The 24224-nt window shown below is 34.4% G+C and overlaps 1 long non-coding RNA gene across 2 annotated transcripts; it reads right to left on the bottom strand.

Moving 5' to 3' along the window:
• Positions 1–1500: 1500 nt before the first annotated feature.
• On the bottom strand, positions 1501–22224 carry LOC125062699. 2 transcript variants are annotated; one of them, XR_007119311.1, is made up of 6 exons: positions 21962–22224; positions 17516–17594; positions 15068–15133; positions 14871–14948; positions 14550–14615; positions 1501–4303 (listed from the first exon to the last, which is right to left on the bottom strand). It is a non-coding gene; the product is annotated as an uncharacterized LOC125062699 (long non-coding RNA). The 2 variants fall into 2 exon arrangements; XR_007119310.1 differs by having other exon boundaries at positions 1501–1574; positions 21962–22221.
• Between the last annotated feature and the right edge of the window lie 2000 nt (positions 22225–24224).

Raw genomic sequence — 24224 nt, 5'->3', positions numbered from 1 at the left:
CTGTATTATTGTTATATACCATTTGAACCCTGACGTCGGGCTCAATATTATGAGGGTTCGTATAATAGATTCATTTTCGTCAAATTGCGTCATTATCACGCGTCTCTGGTCTCTGCAAGTATTTGAGCATCCTTCTAGAACAGGTTCCACAGCATGGGATGCAGTTTTAAAATATACACGCTTAGTTTACAATACGATCAACATATGTTATTGTTTTAAAATTAGTGTTGTTTGATGATGTGTCCGAGTGTTTTTTACGCCGGCTTTTTCTCTCGACCCTCTGTCTTCTTTGCCGATGAGTAGTGATGCCTACAGATTCAAATTTAATGACGTGGAATAAGTGATACCTGTATCTTATGTTCCATAATAAACATTTTTTATTTTTATTAATATATTTTGTTTCGGAAACTCAATGATTGATAACATGCATTTGCCCATAAGAAAAAAAATATCAATAAAAGGCTTTTGGAGTGAAAAGCAAAAACTTTTTAAAGTTTTGTTAAGTTACTATTTCGGTATACCATTGGAAGAGCGGAGTACCCTGATGTACAGGTCTCCCTAGACTTAGTTCAGGGGCTCCAATATCTGCTAATAATGTATTTTTTTTAATTAAAGATTCCCCGTTATTTCAAGAAAATTAGTAATCTAATTATATATTTCTTATGTTTCTCGAAATCTGGAACCTCCTCCTAAAAATGCAGCAAGCTCGACTTTAGTCTATATAGGCTTCCTTTCCGATGTAATAAAAGTTTTCTTAAACATCTAAACTATTTTACTACAACATCTATGATCTACTATAATAAAGGCTCAAAATATTTATGTATTTTTATTATTTATTCCATAAAGCCAATTGGTTCATTTTTATTCAATTTCAAACGAGGAGAGTCGAGAGACTAGACCATGTTATTTAAGTATATAAATAAATAACTAATTAATATGGACTTAGCATTTTTACTTCAGGAATGTACTGTGTCCACATTTTGGTGGTCGCTCACATTTTATTTGTCAACCTTGAGTTATCATTACAAGACACGAAATGCTCTCCTTATATTTGCGAATTACATGATCTGTCTAAGAGATGTAACTTGTTTAGTGCTTACGGTACTTTTTATTAAGATTAAGCAGAAAGCTGTTGAATATCACGAGTAATTAGTGAAGTCTTATTACTTAAATAAAAGCATAAATACAAACGTTTTCATAAATGCAAAGTCTTTTGAAGAACCGAACTCCTATAAAAATTGTGCATAAAATCCATTGATTTATTTTACAAAGGAATATTCGGTTTTACATTCTCTAGTGCTTTCGTTAATTGTCCCTATATTGGTTTTGTGAAAATAACTTCGAATGTAAAGAGACAAAGAAGATTTTTCTGGATTTAATTAAATACATGAGAATCAAAGGATTCTCTGGTGATTTGTTTTATTTTAGTATCATTGTGTTTCTGGCATTAATCAATTTATATTGAAGTGGCACCTCGTTAGAAGGAATAAAATTCATTTATAAATTCAATTTGTATATTTTGTAGTAAACAAAACATTTACACGCTGTCTTCGTTTGATCGCCACATCTGGGACCTGTAAATTAGACATATATCGTATATAAAAACTTCATAAAAAATGTGATAAACACAGTTTATTTTTCCATTCAAAGCGTTACAAATATTCTTCATGTTCTGCGAAGTGTGGCGATAGAGAAGTCAACAAAGCTGGCTGTGATATGTGGATTCAGATAACATGTCACAACCCCTTTGTTTGCGTCTCCATCACCAATAAAAACTCCGTTGGTTTAGATGTATGGCGCTTGTCGCTCATCAAAGCTGGCTGTGATATGATTATAAACATATAACAACCACTTTGTGAGAAACACGCACCGCATACCAGAGTCTGGAGTGTTTCTTCTCTTGCTATCAACGGTGTACTATCTCGCAGCCCAACTCGTCAAAAGTGGCTGTGATATGGCACACGCATTTCACAACCATTTTGGCGAATAGGCCACTGACTACTCGCTGAAACTGCGGCATGATTCATAATGACATCGGTCTCAATAAACCGACCACATCAAAGTGGCTGTGATATGAAGACGAAGACATTTCACAGACGCTTTGACCGGCTAGGCTCGAGAAATGTTTCGTGATGGGTTCGTGTGGTGTCAAGGTGGAGTCGTGCTCATCAAAGCTGGCTGTGATAGTTACTTTGTGATCTATGACAAACCGGCTTCGATGCCACGGCTACGCACCTAATCTTCTTGTTCTGTGGATAAATAACACTGTATTCATTCCGTGCATGCAATATATCTATGTAACAGTAGACAAATATCTATAATTATGGAAATTGTTTAAAATTGATGTCGTATGTGCAGGAGACATTAGGTACTTAAGATAAAAATGTTACCAGCTAAATGTAATTATAAATATTAATATATGAAATGTGTTGATTTTATAGGAATTCAAATCAAACTCCCTCGAGTCCGTATGATAACAATGTAAATTAAAATAAATGCAGACGCGTCTGAAATAACATAGTTTTGAATATAAATTAAATAAAAAACACTTATCCCTTCACATTTGCTATAATCTTAAGGCCTCTGACAATAGTAGGTAGGTAATATTTAAACCCGAATATTTATCAAACAACGCGTTCCAACCACCGATGTACATTTTAGCTACTACTTTATACGTTAAATACAGTAACTGACGCAATAAAAACAGCAATGGCTTGTAGGGAAATGTAATAAATACGCGTGTAGGATTCCAGCCTTCGCCTTTTGCCTCAGGTCAATGCCCTTGTCATTGACTCACTGCGTAGAAAGCGCGCGATCCGAGCATCGTATGTGATTAAACAAGATACATCTGAAATTTGATTAGCATAGGTCTGGCTTATTACATTTTACATGACTGCTTCTTTAATAAAGAGCATTTTTGCGCTAAAAATAAACTTGACGAAGGATTTTAAAATTATCATATGGAAAATTTACGACAAATTGTACCTACTCAATATAAATAAAGTAAAAACTATTAACATGTACACATAACAAATATATACACATATATTAGCTTTAAACAATCACAACAATCAGTCAAAAATTCGTACCATAAATTAATAAGCACAATATACTGCAAATTGTAGATTGGGACGAAGAGCCTAATAAATTACTGACGAATGAGTAAGAATGGTAACAAGTAATACACGTATAACATACAGTCCACACATCTTTACGACTAAGCCAGTGTATGCAAAACAACACTTTTCGAAGTGTTTTTTAAACCACATCGCTTCACCGAACAGTTAATATGTTAGATTTAAACGAACGCAAAGCTCTCTTCAAACTGTAATACTTGACTGCAGTTTTCCTATATAACTGAAGTCGTTTTTGTTTTAATATGACCGCGGGTGTAATGAAAAAGTGTAGTGTGAACAGTGAACACACAGTTACAAAGGACGATGGAACGTCTTTATATAATTGCATTTTTTATTCTTTTTTAATAGTTTGCCTATCTCCCATCTTTAAAGCGAAAAGTGACAGTAATAGTTTATTGGTCACGTCTATACTCTTTATAGCAGTTCTGCAAAAAACATAACGATGTATTTATATATCATTAGGGTTCTTACTACGATACTACTCTTTTATCTACCTACTTCTATACATACAAAGTTTAAAACATTCCTTAGACTTAACTAAAGCTGAGCTCAAACGTGACATATGAAAAAAAAATATATACATATAAAAAGCAAAGGAACCTTCCGGTAGCAACTATCTTCCGGCGGAGAGGTGCTCACTCCGCATGAAAGACAAGGTAGTGAGAATTGGTGATGTACTGGACATCTCGCCACCCATGTCTTTCAAACGGCTGAGAGCAATTCTTCATGTCTTCTTTGGTTGGCTGGAAAGTATGAAGGTATACTGTTCCTTCAACGTCTAACCCGAAGGCCCCGGTGGCTGATGATGTTAGCATTTTTGCTCAGCGGTCCGAAACACTTCGTTAGCGCGAATCGGGGTATGACGTCATCGTAGTTTAGGAAGCCACTGATTATACCCATAGGTGTCAGTACAGTAGTACCCATTGTCGATCGTATTGTTGTAATAGCTATGTTGTGGGTAATCCTTGTCGGTACAAGTAGTACCACTAGTTTGCTTGAGATTACCTTGAGTCGATACTGCGTTCGCGGTGGATCGGAACTGATCTGTATCTCAAGTAAATCGGAGTGATGAAGTGTGGTGGTAAATGTGGCTGAGGACCAGGCATACGGGCTCGTTGCATTGTGGATATTCCCGTTGAAGCCGAAAAGCTCTGGCTGGATTAATGCTGAAGGAAGCAGTGATAACCCTATACTTCCCGGTTTAAAGAACAAAAGGAGGATCCAAAATATTGATAAGGCAAGTAGGTAACTAGTGACAATTGTTGTTTTGTTAATCAAGCCTGAAGCGCGATACACATTGAGCCCGCCGGGCCGCCGACATACGTGGCAACTTTTTGTCGGCGGTCTAGTTGGCGGTTTCACTTATTACAAGTCGGAAAATTTGGTGGGCGGCATGTCGGCCGCGTGTCGATAAAGGGTGTTGCCGGGCAACTGAGCGCAGGCGTACCCAAGCTACCAACATGTCGGCGGGTAACACGCGCAGGCGCATGTTTCCGAAATGATTCTTTTCATGGTGGCTGTACACACTCGGCGAGAGCTTCCCGCCGGGAGTCTCGACCGAGAGGACCGAGAGAAGAGCGCAGCCTGTACACACTCGTTACGTTAATTGTATCTATTTAAAACACCGTTAATAATGGACGTGGCAACCGCTGCTGCTGTTTGTCTTTGTGCAATGAGTTATTATAATATTCTTCACGTTAACCATTAAAAAAAATACGAAGCCATGGCGAAGAAGAAGATGGTCACTATACACCGCAACAGAAATTGGTAATTAGGATCATAAAGTTTTAATATTATCCAAAATTTAATGATTGAACGAGTGTGTACAGGTCGCTCTCGTTTTACTCGCGAGACCCTTTGACTCGCGCGCAAAAACCGACAGGCGACCGAGAGAGGCGAGACCAACTGCGAGGAAGCGAGGCGAGACGAGAGCTCAACTGTACACTCTCGCACTCGGCCTGTCTCGGGGTGTCTCGACGAGTGTGTACAGCCACCATCGTACCTACAGGCCGCCGGGTTGTGTCGCCGGACTTTGTCGGCGGCCCGGCGGGCTCAGTTTGTATTGCGCTTGAGACTCCATGAGCATAAATAAGTGAGATGCTTGTCAGTCGGGCCTGACAAGATTAAAATTACTTATATTTTAAACATTAAACAAGAAAATATTAGTTCAATACATCTTGAACAGAATCATATTTTTTTAGAATAATAATATTACTTTTATGAAATAAATAAAGTTCAATCTCTAAAATAAACTAAAAATACCTACTTGATATATTGTGCGGTATTGAAAATATTTGTTTACAACAAAATAATAATTATTTGTTATTACAGATAATAAATTGCCAAACTGTAATTTTTTTTTAAATTGTATATTATATTATAAATAAATTTTCGTCTGTAGGCAACAATATTAAAATAATAAAGTTACATATTTAAAAATCAACAACATTGAATGTATGTAAAATATTTCCTACCGTTATTTTTGTGAATAAAAATTGATAATTACATCTAAGCACTAGAAGTTTATTTACAATACATATAGTGTCATACAGTAAATAAATGTAATACAAAATTCTTAATATCCAATTATATTAATAATGTAATATTATTCATTAGCATAGTCACAATTTTAAATAAATCTTGATATGCGAATTTGCAAAGTACCTACATTAAGGAATATGATAAAAAATAGTTTGTAACATTAATAAAATAAAACGAACAAAGTTTACTAGTTCTAGTTGAGGATTTCATAAAAAAACTGCAAACAAATCATTCTACGCGTCATAAGAAATTATATACATATGTATATATATTAATTCAAGGGTTTTAAGTTAGCAATTTAATAGTGTGTTACTTGCCTCCTTCACTTGGCATGGAACAATTATTACAACTATCAATGTTAAGTACAAACTAGAATAAGATCGGTAAATAAATAGTGTATTTATTTAGAATTACTGACTTGAATTACTGTTACTGTGAAATGCTTAAATAAAGCACTGATATTATTTTATCTTAGTGTATCCAGAATTTCACAGTATCAGTCATATGAGTAAATATAAACGTGGGGTTGATCTTTGATAAACAAAACAGTTAGTACTCCTAAGTCAAACGCTCTGATACAATTTTCCATACGTCTCACTCCATAAATAGTAGATAACTTGATGTAATCAGAATAAACGTGCTATGTGTATTCACAGATTTATTCAACATCCATACAATAGCATTATCTGTACGGTCTTGTTCCCACAAACCGAATAGAAAAGAGACAGATGCATCACAGGCCATTCAATAACAATCAGCCGTCTAGGTGGCGCCGCAAACTGCATGCTTCCTCTCACCCCAGCACCACCCCTGCGCTTCACAAGTGACGTCACACATTCACACATCATAATATACGGCTCGTGAGTATCAGTTGTATTAACAGGAAGTAAAAATAAAACAAATAAGTTACGATGGCGTATTAATGCACGTACAATTTGTTACGGTTGTTTACTACGGTTGGTATTTCTACTACGTTCGTAATGAATTGTTTTGCCGTTCATTTACAGATTAAGAGATGTATTGTAGAACTAAATTAAATAGAATATCGTGTAGTCGTCCGTCGTCCGTCCGCCGTCGTAGCTGATATGATTATTGAATTAATTAACAGCAATTAATTTAATGAACTCTGTACTCTCGTTCTATCTACCGTTTACGACGACACCGTTTTGAACAACATACCGGTTATATTGACCAAAATCAAAGGTCCCGGCTGAATTCTGTTGTATTAGGTACTTAATAACAACGTCATCGTCTGTTACGACTATCGGTTTTTACGAACAAATATGAGATGTCCCTTCGATGTCGTTATCGTTCGGAGGTTGCAACAGAATCGACAATCGAACAAAGACTACTGTTAATTAGCCCAGTACTTCGTATTAATCAAATAACTGCGTCAAATTTATTTATTCAAAGCATTTCTATGGTGAATTCCGTTTGATTTATTTCGTCACAAATCCAACAAACCTATGGCTATGCTTCACGGGCGTTGCCAAAGAAGCGAACATATTTTATAAAGAAAGTGTATATAATATGTTTGCACTTGCTTTATACAACTCACTTTTCCTATCTTTACCCAAGTCAACTGGCCCCTAAGCCAATTGGTTGGCGACGCCCTTGCTTTGCGTACTTTAACGCACAACGGAATAATTTATTCATTTCATTTAATATTGAAGATATTAAAAAAGACTCTAAGTCAATGGAAGAAGGTTGAGTATTAAATTAGCCGATAATGCAAAATCAAATCAATACCTCAGGGCAATTATGTGATAACACTCTGAACGTAAATAATAATAGTATATAAATTGTTGGCCTAGTCAACAGTCATGTTTATCAATAAATAATATTTACACATTTACGTCAATTATAATAATACTAAAATAAACACAAGTATCTTTGTTGATAAATCAAAATTAATGTTTTGTTATTGCGTTTTGTTTTTGTATACAATATTGTATTAAATTTGCGAATACCAATCCATCGGTCTATATAAAACAACGTACAAAAGTACTTAGTGAACTATAATAGTATTTAGTAGTCGAGTTAGTAGATTTCTCTCTTCTCTTGTTTTAATTTTAGTAAGTCACTTGTCTACTTCTTAGAGAGGAAAGATTGTATATAACAGTTATTTATTTTTAAAAATACATACTTGCAAAATTACGTTACAAAATGGAAGTATTAGGTAGTAAAAAGTAGCTGTTCACAGGTTTTGGACAAGAAAACGAAATACCAAAAACAAATTATAAGAATGCATATACGTTATACCATAACAAACTATAACGGGAGTCTTTATTAAATACTAGCTGACCCGGCGAACGTACTGCCTAACAGTCAATCTCAAACTCAACGTCACAATGTACCTTGATTTGTTGTATATTTTAGACAAAATAATATTCTGTACGCACGCATATGTACATATTTGGAAACCATATGTCAACCCTTCTTCATCACTGACATAATTCTACATATATTGTTGATATATCATGCCAATTCGAAAGCTTTATTTAAATACGTAATTTAATTTGATTTTGCCATTGAACATTAAATGTTTGACAGTTACGAAACCCACGAACATTTTGTATTGGAAATTATATTTTACTTCATTTTATTAGTGCTATTCGGGATGGAAACAAATACAACAAATCAAAAACCGTGACAATCGGTCCAGTCATTCGTAAGTTATAAGTATTCGAACAAACCCGACTTTGTTATAAGATTAATGCTTAAGTATTGGGTCCCAATATTGTCCAACTGAATAGAAAGACGCTTTCATTGTTTGAAATGTTAAAAATCTTTTTTGTCTCACATTTTACTTGAAATTTATGAAGCGTGCTTAAACTTATTTGAAAGAGAGAAACATTAAAATACTAGTTAACATAATAACTAAATAAAACTGAAAAAAAAAGGAATATTTTTAATCCTTTTCAGCTAAACTCTTCTCTTCTAGTAATCACATCACTTATTTGACCTAAGTATAAATTTTCAAAGGAACGAAATATTCAAATAGCTATTAACCATGGCAACCTACGAAAAAGTCACCAAGCTGATACAAGTATTGGTTTTATTAATATATATCAAGTGTGAGAATGAGTCTGGTGCAGTGCTGTCCCATAGGAAATTTTGTCTCCACGGCGCTCGTTATCTATTGTATGTAAAAGTATCATTTAAGTGCAACTAATAATTGAACTAACAACTCTTAATCCTGCAACTGTAGGTTGACTTATATGGAACAAGTTTATTAAAAATATACGCAAATATAGGTATTTATTCTTAAATGTCATTGCCGCAAATGCAGCTGCAAAACAAGGCTGAGACATATATATTTTATTGAACTGAAGCAGCTTCAATCATGTATTATTCGTCGAAACTATTTGATATTCACTTAAACGCTGCTTTCATTTGAATTAAGCTTCGATTCTACTAATTGAATAAAGCGTTAATAGATTTACTGCGCATTTGGCTTATCGGCAATGAATCAAGCGATTAATTAGTTAACCAATAATATTAATAACTGATAACACCATTTGCTCACTCAGCTAATACGCTATTGCTTAATGAGTTTACTCAAAGTCTAATCCTAAGATTCAATAAGCTTAGCGCTAAGTATGACTCCCGTTTGTCAAAAACGTATTGGATTTTGATATAAGGGAATGACAGTTCAAGACTCGTCGGAAAAATAAATCGGAAAACCTTCCATGCATGCATATTAGCTACCCCTGCTATATTTAAATTATCCCCCTAGACTCCACGTCTGCGTTTAACTTCCTTCCGCCTCAATCATCGTTAACAATGACAGCTACACTGAAAATAGCTTTATCTATTTTCTTTTTCTGTCTGTGATATAATTTTATACAGGTATTTTTTGGTACTTTTAGTTTAAAACATCTCTCACGACTAGAAATTTAATAGATTTTCAAAATGTGCTTGTCTTAGAGCACTACTAAATACATTCGCGATTAAGCATAAGTTAAATTTATAGTAAAACTAATTAAAGAATGAAATTGCTATTAATATTAATCTGACTTGAGCATAGTGTATCACGCCACTGCATTGTTATTATTTTTCCACTTAGGAATCTTGATTTGTTTTAAAGCTATTATTTTGAAATTGACACACTTTTCATCATCAAATACAACCACGTTTTAACTGGCTTTACTTTCAGCATCTATATTGGATGCATTATGCCTTACGTCACATGACAAGAGCAAGACGTGAGAAAGTGACAAGAATCCACTACCGTATCGCAGCCACGAGATGGTAAAAGGTGTACGAGGGAAAACCACAGGGGAAACTGTATGGTCTAGATTTGCCTGTGACAGAAATAAATAGAAAGAGCTAGAAGAGACTTACGTGTCCCAAGACGCACTTTAGACCGAATATTTTGTTTTGTATAGTGCACAATGTTGTATGGGCACAGAAATAGAAGGCATACTTTAATATGAATAGGGAAAGTTGTTTTCGTGAGGCACAAGTAAAGGTTACACCCGTTACTTAAAGCTACTCATGTGACATGAATAAATGGACAAAAGAGGCCTTAAATATATTGTTATCATTGTTTTCAATATATTTTAGGTCCTTTTTTTTTTAATTAATACTATTACACATAATATCCACGTAGGCACCCAGCATAATTTAATGTAATTTGTAATAATAACGGATATGTTTAGTGAAAAGTAATAAATATTAGGTACCTTACAAGATCATTTATTATATAACGACTATTTAAATAATACATTGAATAATAAAAAAATAACATATTGAAAAAAATTGTGAAACAGAATCATGAATATGTATGAAATACCCGCGAGATTCAATAATAATAAATACATATATCAAAAACTTATAGAATTTGAGAATTTCGTGGTTTATTCGCGTGTAAGGATAGAAGGCCGATTGGCTATTAAGGGAAATAAATGATCACAAAACGTATACAGACATCTGAGCCCAGACCTACAAGGCTGTAGCGCCACTGCCTTTTCTTTTGTTTATTTTGAGTAATCTTCAGGATTTACTTAAGTAACCGTGACCTCTTAATGCACGTCTCTGTGTACCGCCGTTATATTTCATTTCAGATATCAATTAATGTAAGAACATAGCGTCACTGTAGAATGATAACCTCGTATGTCAAAAAAAACATTTATTAGACTCCTATGCCATTTAACTGGTATAATCATGAGGTAAGGACATATTTATTTTATTAATAAATAAGTCATTTTTACCATCTAAAACTATAGACAAATGCACGTAATATTTTAACGAACATTGACGAAATGAAACATTTTCGTGTTCTGTAATTTTTGGTTCTCTGGACATACGAGGTTATCATTCTACAGCGACGATAGTTTACACTTAACTGTCCTTGTACACAAGTTCGGAAGAATATGTAGTATTAAATTGATTCAACCTGAAAGATAAGTGACAGTATCACAATTTCAGTACGTTTTTGACATACGGGTGACACATTTAACTCTGCCCCGACTCTTCTATTCGGATATTAACAACATGATATAATGCTAATTTTATTACATTAACGTCAAGAGTAAATTTTCATATAAATTCTTGTCCGTTATAAAATGCAAGTTGTAACCTAATTTAATACAAATAACGTTTAAAATTTTCAATGGCGTTTAAGACTTTGAATTGTAATACCTAAACTAAGTATTAATTATTTGCAAGAGGCATAAATTATATCAATGGTTTATGAAAATAATAATATGTAAGTTAATTTTTTACCATCCCATAATATCTTCGTTTATAAATGCATATTTCCTTTTTAAGATAAGTGTTTCCACACACAAATGATAGACATGTAGAACTATCCAATCCAACGAAAATTGTAAATAACAGGGAATTTTCCCATATTCTCGTTAGCATATTTCAGGTTTCGATATGGAAATCCTGTCAAGGGCTCAAGCTGTCAAAACGTATCCGCTGTGTAGTGAATAAACGAAGTGAATAATTAAATCAAAATGAATTTATGAAACAGCCATTTTGATGAGAATACTCACGTAAAAGCGTAAACAGCTTATAGTTTTTTTTAATACTAGCTACTAAATTGAAACATCACTGGAAATATAACAAGAATTTACATTCTAGCATATACGTGTTGGTATATACTTCGACAATAGAATAAACAAACTAAAACTCAGTTGGCGAGTGCGCGTTATATTTATATTTTATATTAATATTGTAAATTACGTGCGTTAAAATATGACAAATTAGAATAATTAAAAATCGTAATATTTTTACGTTGTTATTATTTATATATTTCTACTATAACACCTCAAGTTTACCATCTAGAAATTGTTTGGTTCAATTGGCTACTAAACAATGCAGTATGTAGGTAAGCAGAGTTGTTAACCAAAGTATGATGCCGTCTAGATATCGCATCCCTAAATGACCCTAGTTAAAAATTACATACATTTAAAATAATATGCTACGGGTACCGAACAAGATTTTATTATCGCTATTAAATAAACATTATTTTAAAATAATGGCGAATACGGGGAATGGCGTCTCCACAAAACGTAACAATTGTTTTTAAAAATAAATATTGATGAAACGGCCAACTTTGATTTTGTTTCCTTGGGAGTAGAAACACAGGCGCGCTGGTGCTTTCCTCGCTCAACGAAAAGTATTTCAAAGAGTAAGTATCGGATATTCTGTTATTTTTAGGGTCTGTTTCACAATGTATGAATAAAGTACCATATAGGTATAGGAATATAATAATATACTTCATCGGACTCATAACTTATGATGGACTTTGTGACGAATAGCGCTATCTGACAGTCGTGAAACGCAACAATAGTGTTTCTCCTACCAATTAGTAATAAATAGCTCATTTAGAACTTATGTAGAACCTCTCCGTACATTGTGAAACAGACCCTTAATATATTGATGATGGTTTTTTATGTACTGGATAGAAAGACAGTAACCACGCCATGGTTTTATATACGTAGTTTCATCAAACATCACATCACATCTCCAAATTTATTATACTAAAATCACATTTGGAGATTAAAAAGAAGGAGATTCAAAAATCACAAGTCTTTTGTAGCGACGCGTATGGAATATTGATTTGAAAAGTCTTTACAATAGCTTTTAGGAAGGCTTTTAGAAAAATTGATGCATTGCTGATGTTCAGATATAGCGCCGAGACTTTTTAATTACGATAATGTTTATGCTGAAAACATATCTATATACGGTTTAACAACTTATATACATACATATACGTATATAACACCTAAACTATACAAAAAATCGAATGTACACTATACTATACTTTATATAAGAAGAATTTTTAATTATTTCAATTTTAAATTGTACATTTTTTTAAGTTTCAGAGACAATGTCAGTTGCAGTTCCTTCCAATTTCCTTGTAAGCTAAAAAGACTAATGTCAATTCTTCTCGATCCTTATTATCGAATTAGATTATACGCCCTAGATTTGGGATCTGTAAGTTGTAAATTTGGCTGTAAGTTTTTTGTAATATTGACGTTCAAAAGTACATGGTTTGGATAAAATCGATTAATATGTACTGAATACGAATAGAATACGAAATACTTGTTGAGCTCTAGTTGAGCACCGGTCTGGATATCTATCTATCGTTCCATATAATATCATTAACCTTAAAGACTTTGTTTAGATGGAGGTTTTAATGTAGTTACTAAACGAAATATTGATAAGCGCTTACTTAATAGAGTCTGTTCTGTGATAACTATGTTATTCAGTTTTAAATAACCTTTCTGACACCTATTGGCTACGTTAATCGTTATAGTCAGAATCGGAATGGTAACAAAGTTAAAATATAGACATCTCTAGTCGAATCATAGACACTCATTGTCTTTCCGGTTGGCCAATCACAATCAAACGACAGAACCAAATTCCTACGTCTTTTGTTTGATATTCTCAAACTCCTTAATAAAGTCCCCTTTAGTATAAACTTGGAGTATGCATTGAAGTATTATATTTATGGAATTTTGTTCGTAATTTGTTGAACTATTCAAAAGTGAATGTACTTTTGAGTTACCGTTGTTCAGTTCCGAATACGGAGGTGCACATATTGTCATACAAAAACAATGACAATCGTTTAAAGAAGTCTGTCAGGTATTTGTATGTCTCGTACTTTGTAAAGGGTTTTTCATGCCTAAACATTTTGTCATTGACGATAGACGAATGTAGACTATACCTATACATTTATCTATTGATGGTGACTGAGTTTTATGAAAAGCGTTCCACGTGTATTGGTAAAGCGAAAGCTTGTGAAAGAATTTTTGTATATATGATTTAAATATAGATAGAGATTTGAGATAAAAAAATATTTAATAGTTGACTGTATAGCAACTAAAAATATAGAAAAAATTTTCTGGCTTGGTATAAATAGTAATATTACTAAAGTATATATTTATTAATATAATAATAATGGATTACATTACAAGCAAACAAGAACGTAATACAAAAGAGATATCAAATTATACCCAAACGATCAACACGATTACAAAATCATTAACATAAATTATAATCTATTTCGAATACATTTTTAACAAATCAATATTAAATTCATTAAATCAATACAAATTATTAAATACAAAACGCAGCAGCAGGTTTAATAAAAAAAAGTGTAGATAAAAACATAAATGCCTTATAAAAAAATGGAGAAATTTGGTGTATCAATTCATATTTATTACGGAAAATTTCCTTTGTAACTCCGTTCAAGACTAACCTTGATATATGTGGTAACCATATAAATGTTTTATTGAAAATCGGAATCGATAGTGATAGAATAGTGTTGCGCAATCACCTCATCAAAAATTAAAACAATAACCTTGTAGAAATCAATTTCCAAACTTCTCCATTTTTAATAATTCAACCTACCTGTATTTGTGCCCTGTTGTTAACTTGCGGCACCAATCATCTTGTTTGCTCGCCTCCCAGCAGCTGCTGCCAAAATTATTTACGAAATCTATTCAATACTTCCTTTTAAACGCTTCGCTTCGATCGCAGAGCTGGGTTCTAAGTGGTAATTATCTTTTACATATTCAAGAATTTACACGAAAATTTGATAAGAAACACTTAGATTAACATATAACAATTGCAACAGCAGCATTCGCTCAATATACACATTAACAACACAGTAGCAACGCAAACTAAAGAACTTAAAATATATAAATTAATAAGAAATCAAGTCTAAATTACCTGGTTATAGATGGAGGTTGCAGTGAAAAATGCTGAACATCGGAGCTTTGAATTGATTTCCTTGCAGTATAGTACTATCTGAAACAATGAAAATAAAGGTTACACGTGTTCTTTTTATTTTATTTTTCTTAAATAATCGCTCAGCTTAGATTAAGTCATATGCATCGCATAGCATGAGAGAAATTATTGAAACTTACCGATATTCACCCGGAGTGCTTAGGTGACACTTAGTCACTTCACTGTCACTTCAAGTTGCCCGATACCTGTAGCAGAAATTATATTATTAAGATAAAAATTTACGTGATATACAACAATGAGTTGTAAACCTCTAATTCGTAGTTGTCAATTATTTTATGAGAGAATAAAATTGCAAACAAGAATTCTGCATCAAATGTCAAATCTTATACATCTCTCCCATTGTCAGTTATATATAATAATTATAATGTATGAGATACACACTATTAAATGACACTAAGTTCGTCTACATTATTGTAACCTTTAAATGTATAACGATGAATTGCTCACGTGATAGCTATGATCTGGCCTATAGTATTGATTTTGCGTATCAAGTATTGTTATAACAACCTTAAGATTGTTATGACAACAACTACAGCTTCTTAACTGATAATAATAAACAAAAATTTTAATAATGATAAGACTCAATTAATTCTCCTCCATATTCTTCCCTCTTGTTGAAAAGCTTAAGGGATTGAGAAATCGATCGGCTAACGCGTGCGCGTTGCGAACATTAGGAATTTGATACCAATTCGACCATCTTGTCGCTATTCGATTGCTCAAATAAAACCATTGTCAACATATTAAAACATCGTATAACTTATGCTAAGCTACTTTTCGATATAATCCAATCGTCTATATGAAAATTCAATAACAATATCATGCTTGTTGTGAACACAAAAGTTCAAGTTCATAACTTAATACCTAAATCAGATGTTCGCGCGAACACCTGATCCTAGGTATTAAACGCAGTTAGGTATAGCTACAAGCGCCCTGACCTCGGATAAAGCTAACGGATTGGAGTTCAACGCCTCGTCTTGTTTTTTCTTAACATTGAAAGCGACGCGTCAGTCTCATCGGTTTATAGTCACATTGTATGTTTTAAATGGAATTTAAAAATACGAATCAAATCGATTACAGTATGCATACATTATTAAATATATTACAGTTTTACGCACACTTTTATTGATAATGTATTTAAAAACAATGTAATTAGCGCAATCAATTCGTCAATATACAGATGCACTTTCTTTGAAGCGTTGCTAACCTTGTCCGTGTTTTGGTAGATTGCACTTATCTATTACGTATTGAGCGATAGTTGACCTCAATGCGACGACTTTGATAATGAAAACGTGCATGGACGGCCAATATTATCTCCGAAATAACATATTATTTTTACATTGTGTATCATTGATGGAATCGTTACTCATAATAGTTCAAAATAATCAGACACCAACACAAATTTATGGCAACCTTTATAAGGTCAAAATTCAATTTAGCTAAGATCACTAAGTATATGATTTTGTAAAAAAGTTTTGTGAAGATAACGATGTATATATAGCGGAAAGCGAATGGAGAAAGAAAGCCATGTACAGCCATATTTGGAAAAAGGAGGCCTTGAAGGGGTTCCGTTCAACGGCACTGAAGGAAGCCAGGATATTAGTATAACAAGAATACAAATGACTATAACAATTCTAAGCTGTATATTCTGTTTTCAAAATTAATGGAATTTAAACGGGTTTTTATTTATTTATTTAAACAATTTTGTGCCTAAAGATTTATAAACTAATTAAACTATGTTTGTTAAAATAGTAAAAACCCAAATAATTTTACCTGTTACAAACAATAATACACCCCACTTAAAAGTGTAACCCCATAACCCAATGGAGCACGCAGACTACACAATACACATTGATATTTTACACTCTAGCCAAGCTTGCTCAACAGTTGGGGCATTGTTTACGTCATTCAATATTATTAAATGATATCAACCACAAGCTTCGTTCTTATCATTTGTCTAACAATTTATTGCCATAATCAAACAGTCACTAAAATGTGTTAGAAGTCAATATTTAATATCTTAAATCTCTTATAAATCTCAACCATTAAGCCAAAGTTTTACAGTATTTTTAGATTAGTTAATGAGATAAATATAAATAAAAGATTAATATAACACCAATTCTAATATAATGTTTGTGAAATTAAAAAAAAACTTTAACCTTTAAAAAAGGTAAATTTCGTCTCGATATTTTCGTTAAAACCAAATATTTGTTATCTATAAATCGTAGATGTTAATGTATTGTTTAAAAAATGCGTTGCTACGCGGTTCAGACGCAGATACTGAGCCTCGGGCAAATAGGTACGTTGGCAATCACCCAAAGATTATAAACAGCAGCGGACGCCAACGTACAAGCGTTATTATACGCAGTATTAACAACGCAAAAAACATTTCTAAGGAAACAGATATTTCGTTCTTCATATCCAATAAACGGTATAAAAAAACGTATAATGTAGGTATTAACCGTTAATTTATACAGTTTAAATTCTAGTTAACACGTAAAGCTATAAAAATTAAGTATGTATTTGTATTAAAACTTATAATCAAAGCTTCAAGCCAAAAATCTTCTTACCTCAAATTGCTATCACTCAAGCAGGGTGCCATGATGCGCCCAAAATCCCTGCGATACTACTCCACGGAGTCCTTCGGGTCTGAAACGAGTTAACATTATGTATCAGTCTGCGAATATAATAAAGAATGTTTGGAAGGCACCATACGATTGTGCAACTATCAAAGAGCTTTTGTTCGCTAAGAGCCTTCGAGGTAAAAGCTTTGACCGTACACAGTTCAAAGTTACTTCAATTACATTAGGGGCTTCAAAGCTTAAAATTTAAAATACATTTTATAAAGTTTCCGTGCCTATAACATAACCAACTATAATATAATTACTTATTATTAAAAGAAGATTTGACGTTTCATTTATTTACTGGATGACCACGCGCTAACACTGCATATGAAATTGTTGCACAAATTCAAGATTTTTTGTGGATTTTAGGGGATGATGTGAAGTGAACGACTACCTGAGCCCCGGACCGGTTTTAAACAGATGCTCTATGAGTTTTTACGGCAAAAAGTTTATAGTGCCCAATCCCACAACTTTGTTCTAGAAAATTACGACTTCATGTAATATTGTTAACACGATATTTTCGAGCTAGCTACTTTCACACAATCAAACGTGGGTGTGTAAATGGGTAGTTAGTAAGAATTCTCGCGGCACTTTATGTCACGTTGTATTGGTAATCTCATTGTGAATCTTACAAACTGGTGCTTTTTGCGCAGCGACGAGTAAATTTTTCTATATGAAATAGATCATAGATGTACCCTATTGCGTGCAGCGTCGCTCTACTGCTTGCAGCGGAAGTGTAGCGTGGCTACGTGAGTTTTTTGAGGACCTCACATCCGCATCATTAAAATGCACAATTCTCTCGTGTTTCTCTCAATATTTTCGATATTTACGCTTGCACTGTTTAATAGTAGAATATTTAAACCACAATATAAACCGGTTATATAAACAACAATGTGTTTAAGACCGTGACAATTGGAATACGAATAGACTCCGTGTGAACATTTCTCCACCACTCATTACTAACATAACCTATAATCACAATATGAAGTAGATGTCACATTAACTACGGCTATTTAATTTGTATAATGCCGCAGTTTTTAATTATGTACTAGAGACTATAGTTGATGCAGTTTACACGAGGTATGCAAAACCGACTGTTAAGGAATATAGGTATTTCGATAGAAAATCTCTGTTGAATTAATTTTTCATTGTTATCATTCAATCGTTGAACCAATTTAATACTTGTCAAGCTTGATTTTTATTTCTATCACTTATTGATTGACCACTCATTGGTATGCAATGGTTTGGCATCGTTTTTATCCTATGATCCTTGGAAAATCAAAAGTTAAATTAATTTTTCGTTATCTTAATTCGCTACATTATAATAATTCTTATATTTTATGCACAACACAAAGAAATCACGCGAAAATACATTCGCTCTTTCGCCCTTGATTGCTTACAACTTCGTTCACCTTATTCTTGAATCACATTGACAACCTTGTACTTTCTCAGCTTTATTCAAAGTTCTACGTAATAACATCATCTCTGGATAAGATTATTATGTGATGCTACAGTACTATAAAACTAATAGTACTTATAAATGGTATATTTAAATGAAATCATTTTATTCCAAGTCACGTACAATACCACTTCACGTTTAACCATTGTTACGGACAGAGGACTTGGCTCCTTAGTCTTATAAAATAAATCAATTAAAAATTAAATCTTCTTTTCTAATGGGCTAGCATTGTTTTGTAACCATAATTATTTTACTATTGTTTATGTTTTGATAGGTTTATTTTTAGAATGAATATGTCGATTTCAATATTATTAATACATATATTTTAAATGAAAGAATACCAACGATATATTATTTAAGAACCAATATTGCACTGAAATGTCATGTGAATGTTGTTAATTCAGGTTTTCTCTAGATACAAGGCGGAAGAGTTATTTATCACTTCGTACTCATATCCAATGTTTTGTAGATTATAAATTTATATGTAAACAAAACCGATATCGTATCTTAGTGCAAAATCAACAGAAATTGTTTATTTGCGAGCGTTATGAAAAGTAAAAACTTTATAAGAAAAATAAGAGGTCACTAATAAAAACAATTTTTTTCTTCTTTTGGCATTATTTATATGTAAGTTATTCGACATTATCACGCAAAAAATTAAATTTTTCAATAACATGTATGACTCCAAATACCCTTTTAAAAGAATTTATTTATACTTTTTAAAATTATATTTGTTGTAAAAGACTATTTGGTAATTGTATTTATTAAACAATTAAACTGAATTAAGTTCAAGCAATGCACTTCACTTTTGCAGCTAACTCGACAATTATGGGGTTGTGACACACATACTCATTCCCCTACATACACGACTGTAACGGAACGAACACCGTTATAATCGGTACCGTTTAAACAGTATGTTCCCATCTTTAAACATTACTATGCCTAATTGTATTATTTTAAGACAGCTAAAGCTATACTAATTTCCAGAAGACAAAAACTTTCGCTAAGGCTAAATATTGTACGAATCGAAAGTTAGGAACTTGGTGGCATTTTACCATTCCGCAAAAAATATGCGCGAGAGGAAAATTCAAGAGGAAAGCTATCGCTTCATTGGTATGTTTGCGTGTAAAATCTATATCGTTACACCCCATTTCACAGCTGGCCTTTCAATAACACAAGTATGGCAATTGAATTGAAAACACTGATTTTCACCACCGGATGTCCTTAAATATTATCCTACATATAAATACGTATACTATGCAAATAATTTCGTAGTAATTTTGGTAACAATTTTTTGTGTACATCACGAGCAAACAATTTTATCAGTGCCGATACGACGCCATTAGTGAATGAGAGGAATTGATAACGACTTGTCCGTTGGAATGCGCACGCTGTTCAAAGGGATATATAATGCGTAGATGGCGCCACTTATACCACATGACTCCTCTTGTATACATTAATTGATAAGAATAGTATATTGGTTGCACATTATCTTCCTTAATAAGTTCGATTTTCAGAGAAAGTCGGCGTCAAATGTAATGCAGATATAACAATGCTCACTATGCCACTCTCATAACTCACTGTTGTAACATGTGTTACCAAAAACAAAATGATAATTAACAGCGTAATAAAAAAAAACAGAATAATAACATTAAGCGATAACTAAATGTCAATATTAAACGCGGATTTTATTGGATCTCGAGAGGCCCAGTGAGGAGATCTGGTCATTGGCACGCAAGTCGCGAGGACTTCGGCCACGCCATCTCGTGGCTATAACTGACCTAACACTAGACGCACCTTAACCGCAATCAAGGGTAGTATACACCTGGCGGTCGAAGCCGAGCCGACGCTATTTTTTGTACGGTAAAGTTAGCTATATGACTACAAGTTTATTTTAATAGTGAATGCGCAGATGGCGCGAGCGCAGGGACTAAACCCGCAGCGGGCACTTAATTGTGCACCCAATGTTAATATACACAGAGCATTGAGCGTTGCACCACTCCCTGGCCCCGAGTTGTAAACAAACCAGGCGAGGGCAATGGCTGCCTGCCACTCCCCGCGCTCGCCGGCCGCCGTGCCGACGACGACGCCATTCAACCGGGAAGTTCACGCTTTATTTTTAGCATTTCACGAAACGAGCAACGCCGCACTAACGGAGCTTGCACGGACGCTCAGTCTTAACGGTGGCATCTACTTCTAGTAATAGTAAGCTTCCAGTGCGAATTTTATTATATGCAACGTTTAGTAAACCGGGTAGGAATATTATTGACACATGTATCGTAAGCTCTATGTAACTATGAATACAATATTAAAACTATTATCTCACCCAAAACATTGGGTTATTATATTTTTAGTGAAGGTAGTAAATAAATAACAAGTTATTGAAAATTTTAATTGCATTAGCAACAATTGCCTAGTTTTACTTTTAGTTTAGTTTACACACAGGTCAATAGCCTTTGCCTGTAACGAGATAAGTTTCACTTAGAACTTTCTTACGACTCAAAATGGTGAAATGGTTGCGACCGTTACGTTCAAACAACGGCATTGACATTGGACAGATAATAATGGATAAGCGAGGCGCGGCTAGGCCAAGAGCGTGGTACCGTTTCCGGGAATTGTCGTCTTCGGCAATGTTGGCGCTGACGGTTATGGTAGCGGCAGTGGACAGGCCTGAGAGTCAATGACCTGAACAACAGAAGGGCGCGGGAGGGTGCGCGCGCACGCAGTCATGCCCCGCCTTTATTTATTACGCTACGCGCGGCGCGTTCGACGCCAGCAACGCGCCACGGGGCGGAGGCCGCATTCCAGGCAGCCAGCCGCGGCCCCGAACCGTGATCCAAGCATGCTGCTAAAATAACATGCCCGAACCATACACAGATCGACAGACGTCAGCGTCGAGTCACACTCTAAAATAAGTCAAGAAAATTACTCACTTTCAGGAACGATGCGAGCACGTGCGTTAACCTCATGCACCACTGCCACATAATATGTCTTTCAGCATCACGAAATTCACTGTCCATGTTGAAAATAATTATTAAATTATTTTAAATATAGCGGTCGCGCGACAAAAATTATTATGATCGACACGAGAAGTTCACATGGCGCGCGGGAAGTGTCGTTCCGAATGGATAGAACACGCGTCGTCTTCGATAGCAGTATGACGCATCAGTGAACGCGCGGCGCGACCGTACGTGTGCGCAAGCAGAAGGGCGATGCGGGGAGAGGCTCCCCTCGCCCCGTAGCAGGCACCGTGCTGCCCCCTACCACCGGGCTCATCGACCGCGCTCGCCCTTACCGCGCCACGGCCTACCGTAGGTACTCCGTACTCCCATACCGCTTGTCTTAAGGTTGTCAGACCTTTTCAGACCCTGAGCCTGCATAGTTTGGTATATGGAGCCTGTTAAATATTTTTTAAAGCAAAAAAATTAATAATTCGTATTCACATTCATAAAACTGCCACACATCTATAAAATCTGCCATTTGAATATACCTCCAACATTCGTCGACAAATTTTAACCTGCATTACTTAATACGTCAAAATTTGTTGGTACTTAAATATTTTGTTAAAATAAACTTTACGTTCAACCCTATTCGGTCCTATTTTAGAAAAGTATGCCTATAACAAAAGCCTACGTAATTTTAAATTGCTAACACTGGCCGATATTTTATTATTTGTCAGTAAAATTCAATATTCTTAAACGAATCCAAAAGATAAACACAATTGTCAATCAAATACATTCGTAATAAAGAATAACAAAAAACACAGCAAGTCAAGAATGAATCACACCACACAAAATAAATGAACATCTCACCAGTAGTGCACACCTTAGAAAGCTCCAACATTTTTGCGGATTCAATGAACTACTTTTTTTGTCAGACATCGCTCGCTGGAGTAAATCGCATTGTATTAAACAAACACGCGATAATGACACCTAATGTCTTTATTTAAGTCTAAATAGTAATTACGAGTTGGCGTTTGAAATCAAAAGTGCTTTAGAGTTTGTAATTAAATGGTTAGACATGTAAACAATGAATATAGAACCAAGAATAATAATTAAATTTTGGTTTGGAAAACGGGACGCTCTCCTAATGATAAGAGATTCCGGCCTGAGGGCGCGGACCTACTTGGTTTTATTTTAAAATCAACTGTAATATTTAGCTTATTTAAGTTCGCGCCTGGTTGATAGTACCGGTGACCCCAGAGCTGGTGCTTTCCTCGATCAACGAATAAGTATCGCAATACAGCGAGGAAATTCCCCCAGCATGAAAGATACACTGCCAATGGGACTTAAATTTTTAATTTTGTTTGAATTTTCAATTTCAGTAGTGTTGGCTTAGTAGCTTCAGCGTACGACGCTCATCCCTCAGGTAGTACGAACCCCTACTGCAGACTTTTTTTTCTATTTTAACAATCGCTCGTGCGGTGAAGAAAAACATCGTGAGGAAACCGGCATGAGGGTAAGATTCTTGAAATACGTCTAAGTCTTAGTTTGCGCCTCTCTCACTCTCTCCCCCTAGACCCAACAGTCGACGCCGTGTGTCAGGAACAGAATTCCGATCACCTACACCTGCTAGTAGGTTATTAGAAAACAAAACCACGAAACACAACGAAATGACGACTCATTGGTCTAGTGGTTAGTACCCCTAACTGCGAATCCATGGGTCCCGGGTTCGATCCCCGGCTGAGTCGAACATCGATGTGATGAGCATTTGGTGTTGTTCTTAGGTCTTGGGTGTTTAAATATGTATTTATATGTATATCTATCTATAATATGTATGTATATCCGTTGCCTAGTACCCATAACACAAGCTTCACCAGCTTAGCATGGGACTAGGTCAATTGGTGTGAATTGTCTTTAAAAAAAAAAAAAAAAAAAAAAAAAAAAAATCTGAGGCAAATACCGGGGGTTGTGGCGCCACGATTTTTTCTACATTCCTATATAAATACAGCTATTTTTACTGACTAAAAACAAGTCCGTTCGTCGTTTAAGGAAAGCTAATAAAACATATAATAGCGACCAACATCCTTCATTACATACGAAAAACGAAGAACTGGACAAAAACAATAATAAATAAAGGCGCTCCACGTCACAACAATTAAAATTATGCACTTTCAACATAAGATCCCTATCATCCAAAACAAGACAAGAGAAATAGAAATGACGAAGGGAGGATACGAAATTCCACCCGTATCAC

The sequence above is a fragment of the Pieris napi genome, chromosome Z, assembly GCF_905475465.1.
Source record: "Pieris napi chromosome Z, ilPieNapi1.2, whole genome shotgun sequence".
Taxonomy (NCBI): Eukaryota; Metazoa; Arthropoda; class Insecta; order Lepidoptera; family Pieridae; genus Pieris; species Pieris napi.
The sequence above is the reverse complement of the archived record's forward strand: the minus strand, read 5'-3'. Positions and strand labels throughout refer to the sequence as shown.